The following is a 16903-nucleotide window of genomic DNA, read 5'->3' as shown; positions in this document are numbered from 1 at the left end:
CAAGAGAAGGCAGGGTTCTGGAGGAGGGTGGGGGGCAGGATGAGGGCAGCAGAGAAAGCCAGCAAAGACTCATGGGGGAGTCCAGCAAAACAGAAGTAGGTTTTCCTGCTGGTCCAGGGCTCTGTCTTCTGTCACTGGAGGCAGATGGTGATGAGGACCTAGAGGATGGCTGAGCCACAAGACGGAAGAAGCCTGGGTCTCTGAAGGACAGTGTGCAAAACACAAACTGGGAGGGCCGGCTCGTAGATGGAAGAGAGACTCGGGGTTCAAGTCGCCAATGAGGCAAGAGATTGTGACAAACTGAACCAAGAGAAATGCAAGTCCTGCAAAATTCAAGGACTCGGCGCTCCTCTTGGCAATGGGGTGTAGCAGCCTGGCCTGGCCATTTCTGTGGAGCACCCATATTCTGGGAACCAATATAGGACCCCAGGGTGCTGAAATGGCATAGCATCGAAGGCTGCGCTGAGGGTCACACCCAGTTACACATAGGGCCCACGACCAGTCATGCCTGGGATCTCCTGTGTCATATAGGGGACCGCTGATGCTTTGGCACCAGGTCAGCAAACTCGTTCTATAAAGTGCCAGTAGTGTTGAAGCTCTGTGGGCCGTGGGGACTGTTCCAGCCATTCAACTTCACTTTTGTAGCCCCAAAGGGGCTTAGGCAATAATAAACAAATGGGCATGGCTATGTTCCCAGAAACCTTATTGACAGAAACCGGTGGGGGCCAGATTTGGCTCTTGGGTTGTAGTTTGTCCACCTCCTTCAGAAATAGGACAGACAGAAAAGGCAGATTTCTGAGGGCCCTGGAGACTGAGGCGTGGATGGATGGGTGAGGGACCTGGGTGGGGCTCTGGGTGGTTAAGCGTGCCCACTCGGTGGTCTCAGAGGGAAATATCTGGGGGGAGGGGGAGTTACCAGGAGGCTTATTTCTATTCACATCAAGGAAGACCCCACAAAACACCAAAGGGGTGATTCTGCATTGTCAGGGGCTGGGGCCTGGGGAAATTGGGTGGCGTATCCCTCAATGCCCAGTCCTGCTCTGGGGTGAGAGGCCCTCTGCCTCCCACGACTGCCCTTTCCCACCCTGCCCACACTGAGGCATGAATAATACATCGGGATGCCAGCTGCAGGCCCTCTGATCATGAGCTCCAGGAGCCAGGCAGGCGTGTGTTGGTCTGGCTCCATTGGAGACTGCCGAGATCTGCTGGGACCGGGAAAGCCTGTAGCTGCAGATACTCTGACCCCTCACATGGGCTACAGAAAGCTGCATCCTCCAGTGGGGGCTTGGTCCAGGGCGAGGCTCTCCAAGCCTACTTTGTGGCTTGACCAAAATGGCTGTAGGGGTGTTGGGTGAGTTCACGTCTCTGGTCCTTTTCCAGTGTAGGCATCCTGAAGCCAGGGAGCAGCCCCAATGCCTGCAGGTGGGAGCAGGAGCTTCCCTAGGTGCTCTCTACCAGCCACTCAAAGGAACCTCGTAAACAGTTTTCTTGGGGTGACACTCTGGATCCCCTCAAAGCTCTACAAGGGCACAACTAAGCTCAAAACAGGTTCCACCCGGGGCTGGAGTTGTGGCTCAGTGGCAGAGAGCTTGCCTAGCCCATGTGAGGCACTGGGTTTGATCCTCAGCACCACATAAAAATAAAATAAAGATTGTATCCACCTAAAACTAAAAAATATATATTTAAAATAAATAAATAAATACATTAAAAAAATTAAAAAATAAAGGTACTGTGTCCATCTACAACTAAAAGACAACAAAATAAACCCAGACAGGTTCTCACCCCTACACCTGTGCAATAAGCCTATGAAACAGGTGCCGTCCACGAGGCTTCGGTTTGCAAGTAACAGAAACTTCGAAGGAATGTGACCAACCGAAGCACGCGACTCCTCGGCAGGAACACGAGGCACAACTCCAAGTTACCAAGGTGGTGCTCAAGTAAAGGAATCCCCCACTGAAAATCACTTACCCAGGGAGAAAACGCGGCCATCCGCTGAACAACAGGATTCAGGAACGCGAGGCCCCACCTCCCTTGCCACAGCCGATTGGATAGGGCCCGGGGGTGGGGCACCCTAGGCCCAGGACAGCCAATCAGTAGCCGGGCAAGCAGCCAATGAGAGGGTCCGGAGGAGGAGTTCTGACCAATCATTTCGCTCGTTATTAGGAGGGCCCGGCTGGGTCTCTCTTGGCAATCTGAGTCAGAGATTTTGGAGTTTGCGACAATCTATAGAGGGACCTGAAGACAAAAGTCACCCTGAAGGCAGCGGGCAGGAGGAGCCTGAGCCCCAGGAAGCCAGGAGGGAGTGAGGAGCAGGTGCAGTCAGCCTGGAGAGGAGCCGGCCATCTTTAAAATCAGGAATAGAGAGCCCCAGTCCCCAAAGAAGCGGAGCTTTCCCAGGCCTGGTTTGTTCTGGTGTTTAGGCCTCGCCAAGTGACTGGCGTGACTGAATTGTTTCTTTGCTGCTCCCGCAATATCTTTATCCATGAGCTCCTGTCAGCACCCGAGAGGCCTCAAGGAGAGCAGCGAACCCCTGGAATTCTGAGAAATTCTCTTGCAAGATCGTGGTGTGGCATCAGTCAGGGTCTCTCTCCCCCGGGTACCCCTGGAAGATGGGGAGGATGCTGGGAATGGCGTTCAGGTCTCTGGCCTCCTGGGCTTCCCAAGGCCATCCCTAAGCCAAGAGGCTTCCCAGGCATTGCCCTTTGCCCTTCTTTAAAACTGGAAGGTTGGCGTGCGGTGCAGACAAAGGGAAGGGGGAAGAAGGGGCCCTGTGGGGTCTCCAGAGAATAGTTATATGCCACTTGCCCTCCCTCTCTGCTCCCACCGCACCCCTGTTCATTAACAACTCCTGAATTTCTCTTACAAGGAAGACCCTCCAAACACCATACTAGTAGGGGGTGCAATCATTGGAGTCCACAATTCACTGTGTACACTGGGGCCAGTCACGGAACCTCCTGGGCCCCTACTTCCTCATCTGTAAAATGGGATGACCATAGTACCTGCCACCCAGGACTGTAAGGGTGAAATGAGTTCTGACCCTGGGAATGGAAAGGGGGCCTGGTGCATAGCACATGCGAGGAATAATAGTATCAGCTACTATTCCTGAGATCTGGGCTCAGGAAAGGGAATGGGAAAGAGGGATGCAGAGAGGAGAAAAGGAGATAGAAACATTCCAAGAGGGAGAAAAGGAGTATAGAGGGCAGAGGGAATATGGGTGCTGGCCTTGATCTCTCAGGGCTGGCAGCAGGGCTCACCTTCTTGTTCTTCCTTCCCCCATATAATCTCCCCAGAATTCTGAAGAATTCTGCTTCCACCCCCACTGGTTGCCATGGTGATGAAAAATCTGGACCCAGTGGAAAGTTCTCTCTGCTCTTGGCAACGAGGCTGCAGCACCCTGCCTCCTGCCTGCCTGCCTGTGCGTGGGCGGCTCTCTGCAGCTGCTGCCAGGATTCAGGGCCAGCTCTGCTCTCTGCAGAGGCCCAGCCCTGCCCCCCACAAGATCTAGGGTGGGAGCCCTGGTGCCAGGAACCCTCAGCGAATATCTAACCTGTCACATTTTATAAGGGGGAACCTGGGCCGGAGAGGACCCCTGACTTGCCCAAGACTGCAAAGGCTCTTGACTGCCCTGGAGTCTCTCCTGGGTCAGTGCGGAATCTTCTGGGGACGTGGGATGCCTGAGGACATCTTAATCAGAGAACAGGCCAGCTGTTGAGAGCCAGAGGGATGCAGAAAAATAGTAGGAGCTTGGGGAGGCTACCACTACTGAATGTGCCCCCCCCCCCAAAATTCATAGGCTGAAATTTGGAGCTGTGGACTTTGGGAGATGAGTAGGTCATGGGGTGGGTGTGATGATGGCATTAGTGCCCTTATAAGGAGAGACATGAGAGAGATGATTTCTTTCTCCACTATGAGAGGACACAGCAAGAAGGTGACATCTGCAAGCCAGGAAGAGGACCTCTCTGGAAACCAGCCCTGATCTTGGGCTTAGCAGCTTCCATAACTGTGAGAGATAAATGCTATCCAAGCCACCCTGCCTAGGGCTGACCAAGCTGACAAGATGGTGGGGTTTGCTGGGCTGCTGGGTTTCTTCCCTTCTAACAGCTCCAGTTTTCAGCCAGAGTTGAAAGATCACAAAATCATTCTGTAGTAAGCTCCAATCAGGGCCCCAGAGCCTTACATTTACTCCTTCTTTCTTTCCTTTCTTTGCCCATCAGACTGAGCCTTGAGGCCCAGGCTCCCAGCAGGAGGCCAATGGCCCCTATGTCAAACTCCACCAAGAACCCCCCAGCTCCTTTTGGATTATTTTTCTGTCATCAGCTCCACATACTATGGTATGAATGTCTGTGTCCTTCTAAAATTGATATGTTCAAATCTAATCACCAAGTGATGGTATTGGGAAGTCATCACCCCATGTCATGAGGGTGAGACCTTGTGATGGGGTTAGTGCCCTTGTCAAATGACCCCACAGAGACCTTGCCCCTTCTAACCTGTGAGGACACTGTGGGAAGGTGCCACCTGAGAACCAGAAAGCAAGCCCTCGCCAGACACCATATCTGCCAGCACCTTGATCTTGGACTTCTCGGTCTCTAAACTGTGAGAAATAAACTTCCCTGGGTTATTAGCTGCCCAGAGTATGGTATTTTGTCATATCCAAAAGAAATAAGACACCATGTTTCTAAAACCATTGTCCCTTGAGCAGATAGTGTTTATTGAATAACTACATACACAATGCGCCATTTGTGAGCGTCAAAGGCTTATAGAATCCAGGCTGTGGCAGCTTCTTGGGATTTCCAGCCCCTAGAGGATTATGTGGTGGATATCTGGGACAGTTCCTCAGAACCCTTCAGGGGAAGATCCTCAAGTTGGACACCAGTGGGATTTCCCCAAGGCCCCACAGATCAAACAGTGGCTGGGCCTTGGGCTATCCTGAGAGCTCTGGCTATGGAAAGACCGAGGCCAGATTGGGCCACATTGCACTTACCACAAATCTTCCAAGGGACTCAACTGCCCAGAAACTTTGGGAGTATGAAAATGTTCTTGCAAAAGTGCAACCTTTGTTAAGAAGGGGCCTCTTGCCCAGTTTCCAATGAGAAAACTTGGACAGCAGAACCACTCATGGGGTGCCAATGCAGTCTCCATGACCCCATGAGCTGTCACCCAAAGAATGTGACTTAGCCCACGGGTCCTAATTTTCCATAGCATCTTGGAGTCGAGACATTTCCCTAGAGAGATTTTTACCCAGCATCTTCAGAAGGAAAGTGATGGCTGGCAGGGTGCAGAGACAGATCCAGAGCCAAAGGTGGGATCTTCAAGTTTTTCTCTCTCACTCCAGAACTATGGAGCCACAGAGCAATGGCATGGCTTTCCCATCTGTAGCACAGGGCTCAGGTCCCTAGTTGCTGTTAGTTCCTCCACCAAGTCATGTACCCACTGGGGGAAGCACTACACCAAGCTCCTGTTTCTCCTCACTGCCCCTGACAGAGCCTGGCAGAGTGGTCCCGGATTAGACAAGGGGAGAAGCAAACCTGAGGGCATTTCTTCCCCAGGCCACCCACCATGCCTCACTTCACCCATGAATTCATTCATTTGTTCAGCCAAAATTTATTATCATCTATATGCAGGGGACACAACAGTGAGGGAGACACAACCTACAACTGACCAGTGGGACCAGAAGATGGGCAGCACCACACACTGGAACACAGGAAGTAGAGGATCCCCCAAACACAATGGAGGGGTCCTTCCTCAGTTTGCAGAAATCAAGAAAGCTTCCTGTGAAGGTTTCTCAGGGATAAGGTTTAATTTAAGCTACAGAAGCAGGGTTAGGGTTCTGGGAGGAAGAGACAGAGAGTGGAACATGGAAGGAGAGCAGGAGCAGGAGAAGGTTCTCTGGGGCCACAAGATTCCTCCCCAAACATCTACTTCCCAAAGAGACCACCTCCACGTCACTCAAGGCGGGGACCAGGGAGGCGGTTCAGGACCACGGAGAGCTCCACAGTGGCCTCCCAGCCACCACCGCGATCCTGCTGACTCCGAGGGGCAGAGCTCGGGCTAAGGCCCGAGGAGATATGGTGGGCAGGCCGTGTGGGTAGGAAAACCACCAGGGAAGGAGAGGGTCTGTGGAGGCCTGGGGGACTGGCTCACCTCTCCAGCTGGGCCGCAGTCACGGGCCCAAGGGGAGCCTGGTGGGCAAGGCCCTGAACAACAGGATGATGGAGACGAGGGTTCTCACTGTTAAAACCAGAAGCCCCAGGAGACTAGGGACGAGGGACTAGTAAATTTAGAAGCAACATTATAAATCAGTAAGTTATACAGTACCACAGGAGGTGACAGACATTGTGGGGAAAAGAACTGTCTCCTTCCCCTAGGAAACAAGTGGCCCCAAAGATTTTGTACAATTACAGAGGTTTTTAGTACCCCTGAGCTCTCCACAGAGACAGCTGAGGTCCAGTCTCCCCTAGGGGCTCACCCACGCTGCATGAGGGCCGGGGTGGGGTGGGGTGGAGGAAAGCCAAGCGGAGTCTACCCAGGTCCCCGGGTATTGATTGACAACACCTATGTTGTGTGAATCTTCTCGTAGACATTTTGGACACATCAGTGAGCAGAAAAAGTCAAGTCAGTGCCCCGAGAGTTTATTGATGGGTTATGTTTCAGTGGATTGAGACAGATTGTAATGAAAAAATAATAAATTTGAAATTGTACAGAATATGAAGCTTGCAAATGCGGTGGGAAAGGAAAACAGAAGTAAAGAAAAAGCCTAGTGTGTGCAAGGGCCTGGGGCACCAGGGTTGGGCTGGGGTGGTGGGTGACATGGGGAACTCGCAATTTTAAATGCAGAGGTCAGAATGGTCTCACCGAGAAAGTGACCATTGAGCAAAGAGCGGGAGGGAGGGAGAGACTTGGCCAAACAGGCAGGTGGGCAGACAGGGCTCAGCCAAGGGGTTGCCCTCCCAGGCTGTGAGGAGGGGACTGCAGCTGGTTCTTTGGAGGAACAGCAAGGAGGGCAGAGAGACTGCAGAGAGGGAGAAAGGGGTGAGCGGTGGGAGGAAGTGAGGCGGGGCCAGATCGTGGGAGCCACTGTGTGACTGGCTTCTGCTGCGTAGGTGGGGGCACTCAGACATGGTCCCACTTTATTTGGAAAGCTCCTGTGTTAATCAGCTTTCTGTTACCATAACAAGTAGCTGAGATCAATCAACTTGGAAAGCAAAGCTCACAGTGTCAGAGGTTTCCGTTCATGACTGATTGGCCCTGGTCTTGGGCCTGTGGCAGCGCAGCACATCATGGTGGGTGTGTGTAGAGAGGAAGCCTGTTTAACTCTCATGACCATGTGGAAAAGACAGGAGGAGGAGGGGGCTGGGGTCCCAATATCTGCTTCAAGGACATGTCCCCCCGGGATGGGAAGACCTTTCACCAGGCCCCTCTTCTTAAAGGTTATACCACCTTCCAACAGCACCCCAGCCTGGGCACCAGCCTTTAACACATGGGGCTTTGTGGGACACTTATCCAAACCACAGAACCCCCCTGCGCTGGGAGTGGACTCAATGGAGATCAGCAGTTACCTGATGAGAGAGGCCGGTGGCTTGGCCCAGGCTGGTAGGAGCAAGTCCGACTTGGTAGATCCTGAAGGTAGGAACAGCAGAGTCCAAGGAAGATCAGATGTGAAATGGAAGACAAAGACAGCGACATCAGTTCTGTCCTGGGCATCTGGAAGGCTGGAGGTGCTATGGACGGAGACGGGGAAATCTGTGAGACAGGCTGGCGCAGGGGAGATGCCCACTAGACACCCTGGGAAGACACCAAGGAGGCATGGGAAATGCAATTCCGATCTCCCAGCCCCGAGTGGCTCCCGTGGGGTGGGGTCCTCAGAAGGCTGCTGGGCCCGCGCCTCCTCAGAGCCAGGACATTCTCCCCAAGCCTTTCTGTCCTTGCTGGCATGTGTCCTGGTGAGTTGGCGCTCTCCCAAGGCCACCCCTCTGTGTCTGAACAACTCTGACTTGGAGAAGTTCCTTCTATACCGAGCAGACTCCTGTCCCAGGGGTCTCAGGGTAAGAGATGCAGTAAGAGACTCCGTGGCCTCAGACTGTAGGAGGACGTGAGAGTGTGGGTTCCTGGTGTCCTTCCCTGAGACCAGGTGTCCCCAAGGCTCCGGGGCTTGCCAACCAAGCTCCCTTTCTCTGAAGCTGACTCCAGTGGGCTTCGGCACCTGCCACCAGAGACGTCTGCCTGGCCAAGTCGGGCACTGACAGAGGCGCCACGAGGATTCAATGGAAGAACCCCCCTAGGTGCTTAGCCCAGTGCCTGGTGCAGAGAATGCGCTCGATGCAACAAAATAACCACCTGTACTCCACAAGCATCCAGGAGGGTGCTGATTGGGTGCTGACCCTGGAGTTAAGTCAGAAGGGGTAGGCAGGAGCTAGATAGATGAAGAGAGGGGAAGGGGTCCCCCAAATTCCCCACTGGTCCCCATGTACCCAAGCCATCTCTTCTCCATACTGAGCCTGCCAGCTCCTCTTCTCCTGTAGCCAATGTGGTCCTTCCACTTTTTGAAAAAGTAGTGCCTACAATGGTCCAGCATTAAGGCAGTGGAGACTGGATAGTCTGGATTCAAACTTAAGCCCAACACTTGCTAGCTGTGTGACTTTGGGCAGGTTACTGAACCCCTCTGTGCTCCCGACTTCATAGATTTGTTGTAAAGATTAAGTGGCATAATTTGAGCATTTATCACCTCAGTTGGGGCTGTCAGTTAGGCCTCAAGCTTCTGTTCAGCCCAGCAAACCCAAGGGTCCTGTGTGGTTTGCAAAGCCTCGCACCGTCCCTGAGCTCAAACAGCACTGCTTCACAGGGCAGCAGATGGAGGCATCTTGGAGGGGCTAGAAGACACGCCTCGGCCCCCTCGGTCAGCCCTGTGTGCGATCGGCTAGAGGCCCGGGTCTGGCGGAGGGGAGAGGCCTTGTTAAGAGACCACATGAAGAGGCGGTGGGACCCTGCTGGAGCAGGAAGCGGAGGAGACGGCGGGACGGAGGGGGTGGGTGTGAGGGGAGGCAGGTTCCCGCAGGAAGAGGGAGAGGAAACCAAGCAGCCTCCGGAAGGAAGGCCGCGGAAGCTGTGCCCCACACCTGGCATCCCACCCGGGACCTTGCAGCCCCCGCCCTCCACCTGGCTCTCAGCCCTGGTCTGAGCAGAAATGACATTTGCTGAATCACCCGGCAGCTGGCACAGTGCCAGAGGCTCCTCGGTCTCCGGAAGCCCCCGCTCAGCTCCATTCCCCGTCTGCAGCTCCTCAGCCCCTCGGCTTCTGCTCCCCCCTGGCCACCAGCTCCGGTGCATCCATGGGCAGGTTGCTTCACCTCTCTAGGACTCAGACTCCTCAACTGTCCAGTGGGTCTGGTTGTCCTTGGAATGCAGGTCCCAGGAAGCCAGGGACATGGATGACCTGTTTGTTCGCTGTGGTCCCCTGGCCTACAATAAGGCAGGCACATGACACTCAGAGAGAACTCTGAAAGTGAGTGAGTAGTGCCCAGTTTCGTTTTGAGGACAGTCCTGGGCAGTCGAGCTAATAGGCGTGAAGGCCGGCTCTGCCCCATGCTCTGGGTCTGTGTGCCCACTGGCAACTGGCACCTTGCAGGAGCCTCAAGACCTCAGACCCCACATAACTAACACAGACACCCCCAGCCCTCACACTCCCAGCTCCCACATTGTCACCTGAACACCCAGTGGGAGTTCCTGAGGGTCCACCCTCATTGCCATCCACCACCTGCTCCCTTTGCACCCTGGATAACACTCAACGCCACTTGACCCCCATCTTGGCCGACCACAGCCTCTCTCCCATGCCGCTTACCAGAGGGACCTTCGAAATCATCTTTTTTCTCCGGTGACACGCTCCGGCTCCCCACATTCTATCCCTCCTTGTGCCATGGCGTGCATCTTTCTCCTAGGACTCTTACTGTCCTCTTGATAAAGTCCAAGTTTGTCAGGGGTCTGCATGGCCTTGGAGCCTGGGTTCCCCCAGCCTCCTCTTCCTCTCCACTCCCAACGCCCTGCTCCACGTGTGGGAGTCTCCCTGCTTCTGATGTCTCCATGCGTCTCTGTCCCTTCAGTCTGGGATGCCCTCCTGGGCAGCGTGAGTCCCATAAGGACATCCAGGGAATCCATTCCAACCAGCCATGGGGTGGCACCACCCCAAATCGCATCACCTCCTGTGGACACCCCTACTGTATTGCGTGTCTCAAGTTGTTCCTTTTGCTTTTGAAGTCTGTCTTCCTCTGAGATATATCTAGAACAGGCTATGGTTTATTCAGATTGAAAATGTGGACACGAACTTAGACGTGAGTGTTTGAATCTAAGCAGTGTCCAGCCTAAGAAGGAAGGCGTTCATGAAAATGTGACCAATGGATGTGTTGATGGATAGGAAGGATGTAGGGACAGTTGAAAGACTGATTAGACAGGAGGAGGATGGTGGATGGGGGTAAGGAAAAAGGAAAAAATGGAAGGACACGTTGAGAGAATGAGGACGAAAGAAAGGAAGACAGTTGAATGAAATGAAAGGCCAGATATTGAATGGAAAATGGAAGGAAGCATAAATGGATGGACGATGGATGGATGATGGATGGGTTAATGGATAGATGGGTGAATGGATAGATGAATGGATGATGGATGGATGGAAAGACAGAAGTGCAGGTGGACAGAAGGAAGGATGAAAAATGCTTGAGGAAGGAAGGGAGAAAGGACGAGTGGATAAAGAATAGCTGGATGGGTGAATGAATGGAGGATGAAGGAAATAAGATAAGACACTTTCCATATTTTGACCATAGGCAGCAAACTAGTCGTCTATTTGTGGTTATTAAGAAAGACGAAGAGAGTGCTGGAGATCAGTTATATCAACAGAGTCAAGGGGGCTTTAGGGGAAATGGGGCTCCGGGGTGTCAGCCGCCGGGTGGGTGACCTCTGGTTCCCCGCCGTCTTCCTTGAGCTCTGCTTTCCACACCCCTCCTAGAGCTCTGTGCTGTCCTGGGGCTTGCTGGCCGCTCCCTGGGGACTCGTTCTGAGCAGAGCCTGCCTGTCCGCTAACTCAGGGAGATTTTTTTTTTTTTTTTCATGGAACAAATGAGAAAAGGAAATGACCTCAACCTGAGGTGGCAGCTGGGGAGGCCTGGGCAGGGGCAGCTGCTACTGTCCACACCAAACATGACCCTGGGCCCAGGAGGAAGAGCATATGGCCCAGTGCTGGCATCTAGGCACCCTGCCAGGCCTGTGACACAGAAAGGTTTGGGCAGAGAGCCTTGGGGGAGGTGAGTGGGGGGGACCCAGAGCAGGACCAGGCTTGGACGGCCCTGTGGCCCTTTGCCCCTGACCCTCTGCCTTTGTCCCCAGCCTTATCTTCCCCTGGTGGCACCTGCTGCTCTTCCATAGCTCTCCCCGCAGACCTCATGAGGGAAGCTCACAGAGATGCTCACGTTGTGGTACCTGCGTGCCACCCTGCAGCCTGCATCCTGCTGTGGGCAGCGGCGTCCCAGGACAGCTCCCTCCCCAGCATCTCCCCGCACAGGGGAGCCTGAGAGGTACCGCCCCTGAGCTCCCGACTCCCCCTCTCCTGGAGCCTTCTAGCAGCTGGGGGGCGGGGCTAAGGCTTCCATGACACAGATACAGGCCCAGCACCAGGGCAGAAGAGGTCACGCAGCTTAGCTACTGAGAGGTGCAGGCTCTGGGAGATGCAGAAGGAGAAACAGAGACTCGATTCTCAGCCTCTTCCTCCAGGCCCGTGAGCAGAGCCGCACTCTCTTCAAGGCAGCCCAGGATCAAAGCTTTGAGTGATTTCTCTTTTTTTTCTCTTTCTCCTTTGAAAACAATTCAGGGCTTTTGCATGCGCGAGGGTGTGTGTGTGTGTGTGTGTGTGTGTGTGTGTGTGTGTGTGTTTCCACAGGGACTGAAAAAAAATCTCTGCTCTGGAAAGTCAGGGGAGAGTCCAAGTTTCCAAGGGAGGCAGCCTGGGCGGCTGGGCGTGGGCTCTGTCCTGCCTTTGGTGCAGAGGTCGCTGGCCTGTCCCCTCCGCTGGACTCACGCAGCCCCTCCTGGGCCTCGTGCCCGCTGTGCTTCTCAGTGTTGTTACTTTTCTGAGTTAAGACTCTGCGGTTTTTAACTGCAACTCAGGGTCCCACCCTGGCCGGCCTCCATCCGGGTCCCACTGACAGGCAGCGTGAAGGGATGGAGGTTAGACTCGAGGCCCCGCAGGGTGCTGGTGATTCAGGAAAACACACGGGGGTCTATTGATTAGAGAGGGGCCTTAGAGATCTTTACAGAGAACTAAAGTATAGGATCTGATTTTGAAATGAGGGTGTAGAAGTTAGTACTGGAGTTGTGCAAAATATGGTAAAAGCATGAAAATGCTGAATTTGGTTCTTCGACTGGCTGTCTTTAGGAGTTCAGCCTCCCCATGGGCCTCTGCCTCCCTTCGGCCTCCCTTGCCTGATTTCAGCATGGCAGCCAGAGCAATGGTGGGGAAATTTGGGGCACATGTATTTAGGACAGGGGTCAGAAAACTTTCTCTAAAGGGGCAGATGGTCATATCTCAAACTTTTCTGGGACTTCCTGGAAGCTACTCAACTTACTGTTGTAGCACAGAAGCAGCCACATGGACCACAATGAGTGGGCGTGGTGGTGTTCCAATAAAACTTTATTTATAAAAACAGAGGGTGGGCCAGATCTGGCCTTGGTGCTGCTGTTTGTCACCCTCTGTTTTAGAAAAAGGACAGACATAGAGGACCAGCACAGGGGGTATTCAGAGACGGAGGTACAGGGGGCTTGGTGAGAGAAGCAGGTGGGCTCGGGGTGAAGACTTGAGAATTAGGCACCCCACTTAGAACATCACAGGATTGGGAGGGACACACTGGTCCCCCATAATGGGGGCGGGGAGTTAGAAGGAGGCTCATTTTCATTTATGGCGTGAAAGTCCCCGAACAGTGACAGGTGAGGTCCTCATCCTCAGAGGCGTGCACGTGGAGGGCAGCGGGGAGACTGGACTGAGTTCTCCTTGGCTCCCCGTTCCGCCTTTGAGGGAGAAGCTGTCTCTGCTGAGCTCCTCCAGGTCCCCTTGTTTCTTAGAGCAGAGGCCCAGGACCCCACAAACTGACCCCTGCTCATGCCTCCTCCCGCCTGCCTTCCTGTCCCCGCAGCCTCTCCCACTCTCAGCTGCAGCCCCGGGGCCTCTGGGCTGCCCTGTTCTGGCTGATCCCTTGACAGTCTTGTCCCCAGACCTCCTTCTGCCTGGGTGCCAGTCCTCCACTTGACCCTGTCTCCTCCTCAGTGCCTGCTTCTGCGCCTTGAGCCGCGGGCCCCTCCCCTCCTAGAATGTCGGACCCAGGACGCAGGGACTTGGTTACTGCTGCCTCCTGGTGTTTAGCGCCTGGCGGACGTAGGTGCCAGCATGGTGGTGGCATTTCCAAAGACGGTCCCCAAGCCCTTCCCCTTCCACTCGCCCCTCTTCTACCATGATGCTGATGCTCCTCTCTTGGGAGGAGGGGACTCTGTGGCCTTGGCAGACCTGGGGCTGTCAGAGGTCAGATGCAGAGACTTTCGAGCCTGGGTCCTGCAAGGCCACACGGTTTCTGCGTGTTCTCTTGGGCTCCACATCTGGCTCCAGAGGAAACCACGCCGGGTTCCCCTCCCAGCTTTGTGACCCTGGCCCAGCACTTAACCTCTTTGAACCTCAGTCTCTTTCTTTCTTTTCTTTTTTGGGGATTGAGCCCAGTGCCACTTTACCACTGAGTTACATCTCCAATTCTTTCTTATTTTTTATTTTGAGACAGGGTCTCGCTAAGTTGCAGAGGCTGGCCTTGAGCTTGCAATCCTCCTGCTTCCTCAGCCTCCAAAGTCAACAGGATTACAGGCATGTGCCACCAACCTGGCTTCTGAGTGTCAGTTTCTGATCTCAGAAGGGGGGGATGGCGGCAGCCTCTCTGGGACTGTCCAGGATGGAGGATGTAGAGGGTCTCAGGTGCTTTGCGCCGCCCATGGTAGGTGTGACAGCAGTAGCTGTCACCTTTGCTACATGACCTGCCGAGGTCACAAAGCCAGGTGAGGCAGAAGTGGCCCTGCGTCCCTGTACCCGCCCAGCTCTGACGGCCCTCCCCTCCCTGCACCCCTGCCTGTCTTGGGTGGCCCGTGGCGGGGTGGTCTCACTAAGCATGGTGTCCCTGCCTCCCCTCCCAGCCCCCATCACCTGGAGGAGCCCGGGGATCCAGGCGGAGCCGGCGCCCGCTGTGGCTCCTAACTGGGCAGATCCAGTGGAGCTCTTCCTCTCCATCCTGCAGACCCCCCATCCCGCCTGTCCCACTAGCAAAACAGAAAACCGGGTCCCCAAAAGGAGAGGGTATCGCAATCTGGCTTTTGAGTCCAGGTCAAAATGGACCAAGTTTTAGCTGTAGGAGCCACATGTCCCTTCCTAGCTGTGACCCTGGACAAGGCTCTTTAATCTCCTGGAGCTTTGCTTTGTCATCTCTATTAGGGGTCAGTGGTACCAGCCTTGGGACAGCAGGTGCTCCCTCTGGGCTCCAGAGCCAAAATCAGATGCCCCTCTGAGGCAACGTGGTGTCTCCCTTCCCTGGGCCCGCAGCCCTGTCCCCTGAAGTCCCAGGTGGGGATGTGTGCACAGGCCTGTCCGCCCTGCACCTTGAGCACCTCGAGGGTGCCACTGTGAGTGGTCTGTGCTCCTTGCAGGGACGCGGGGAACCAACCTGACGGGATTGTGACCTGGGGCCTGTGGAACGGAGTACCCGGGAGAAAACGTCCCCACCCAGCACCCGGGGGAGCCACCAGGCAGAGGGGGCGGTGGGAGAGGAACCCTGAGCGCACCTGACTACCAGAGGGTGGCCGGCCACGTCAGGTGGCGTGGCTCAGGTGACTACCCCTTCCCCACCTTAAGTAGTGTGACCGGGTGACTAACCCCTTCCCTGAGCCCAGAAGCCCTGGAGGGACCTCATCCAGGAATTTTCTAGAATCCACAGGCCTGAGCGTCTCTCCCTGCAACTTTCCTTATTCTCTTTGTCATGGTCCCATTCTGACCTTGGTTTCATTTGTTCATCTGACACCGTGACCTTGAGCCCCAGGCACCTTTCCAAATGGACCACTTAGTGCAGCGTCTCTAGAGGGTGGTGCTACTGCTCGCCTTGAGGACAGAGAGGTTGAGGGACAGGCCGGGTTCAGACAAGGCATTGTCCCCTGAGCTCCCTCCCAGGCCACCTGAGCCTCCTGAGCCCCAGGGTCTTCATCTGTAACGGGGACAACAGCAGTAACTCTGGGGTGCGCAGGGCTGGGCACAGGGTGGGGGCTCGACGCCCTCCGGCCCTCCCCTCCCCCAGCCCGCCACCAGGAGAGGCCGACTGTCCTTGTCAACCGGATTCTGCTGCAATGGCAGGCCGGTTGGGGGCAGGGACAAGAGCAGGCTGGGCAGGACTCTGGCTGGCCCCACTGGGGGCCCTTGGCCTGCCTTCAGGAGGGAGGACCGTCCCCACAGGCAGCTCCCTTCAGGAGCAGCAGGGCCAGCACCCCAGCCCCCAGGGCTGGGCCTGAGCTGCGGGCTGCTGTCCAGGGTCGGGTGGCCCTAGGTCAGGAGGCCTCCACGATGCCCTGCCCCACCTTTGAGGAAATGCAGAGGGTTCCCTGGCAGTGGAGGCCGCTGGGCCAAGGTACACAGGTGTGTTTGTGGTGTGCGGCAGGCGGGGGCAGGCGGGGCAGGCGGCCGGGCCAGGGGGTCACAGGCCTTCTCCAGAATCACCTTCTGAGCCAGAAAACCCCACCCCAGCCCTCCTGGGTCCCCAGTGGAGGGCAAGGCAAAGGCGGGGCACAGCTGGCCCTGCTCTAGGAGGAAGGCAGCCAGAGAGGGTGGGCGCTGGCTGAAGGTCACACAGGAGCTCTGGCCGCCTGCCATTCTCTCCAAAGGAGGCCACAGCCTCAGGCACACCCAGTGACTTCAAGGACAGAGGGAAGTTCATCTGACAGCTACCAGGGAGGGCCCCTCATCGGACATACTTCCTGCCACCCCTAGATCCTCTGGCCGAGGGGGCTCGGAGGCGCCGTTTGCTATTGAAAGTTTTAAAGTCAGCAGCTGGGCCTCCAGCCCCGTCTCCCTGGGACTTTGGTAAGACATTCAGAATCTCAAGAGTGGCCCCTGGCCGTGTTCTTCTGCACCTGGGCCTGGCCGGGCACCGCTGGGTGGAGGTGGGCTGGGCGGCCTCCGCTGTCCCCCGCCTGGGGAACCGCCCAGGAGCTCAGCCAAACACTGACGGGGCCAGCTAGCCAGGGACGGACAGGTGGCTGCCTCCCAGGTCAGCTCCGCCTGCCTCTTCTTCGTGACCTCGGCTGGCAACACCTCCAGCCTCAGTTTCCTCATCTGAGCCTCGACGGCTGAGCTGATGCTGCCCTGCCCTGACCCTTCGTGGTGAGGATGCCCGGCCAGGCCCTGGGGAAGCCTCTGGTGTGGGGAATCACCTGGGGTGGCCGCGGGCAGCCCGGGAGGGGAAGCTCATGCTCCTGAGTTGTCATAACAGAGCGGCTCCGAGCTCCTCCTGTTTACCGAGGCTGAGTAAATACAGCCGGGCCCCTAGCAACCGGCACAAAGGGGCCCTTGTGCCCGGCTCCCTGGGCTCCCACCCCAGCGCAGCCCCAGCTGGGAGCTCCCAGAGGCGCAGGGCGCCTGGCCCTGGCCCCTGGGAGGGTGGCTCGAGAGGCTGCTGAGCTGGCTGCAGGTTGTCTTGGGGAGCCTGGCCCCCGACAGGCAGGAAATGTCCCCATTCTTCAGATCGGTAAACTGAGGCTCAGAGAGGGCCCTGATTCAGCTTGTCAACCAGAGACAGAGGTGCGCCTGGCTGGCGGTGGGGCCCTGGTCAGCCCTGGCTGGGGGCCGCGTCAAGGC

This window comes from Urocitellus parryii, chromosome 6 (assembly GCF_045843805.1).
Source record: "Urocitellus parryii isolate mUroPar1 chromosome 6, mUroPar1.hap1, whole genome shotgun sequence".
Lineage (NCBI taxonomy): Eukaryota > Metazoa > Chordata > Mammalia > Rodentia > Sciuridae > Urocitellus > Urocitellus parryii.
The sequence above is the reverse complement of the archived record's forward strand: the minus strand, read 5'-3'. Positions refer to the sequence as shown.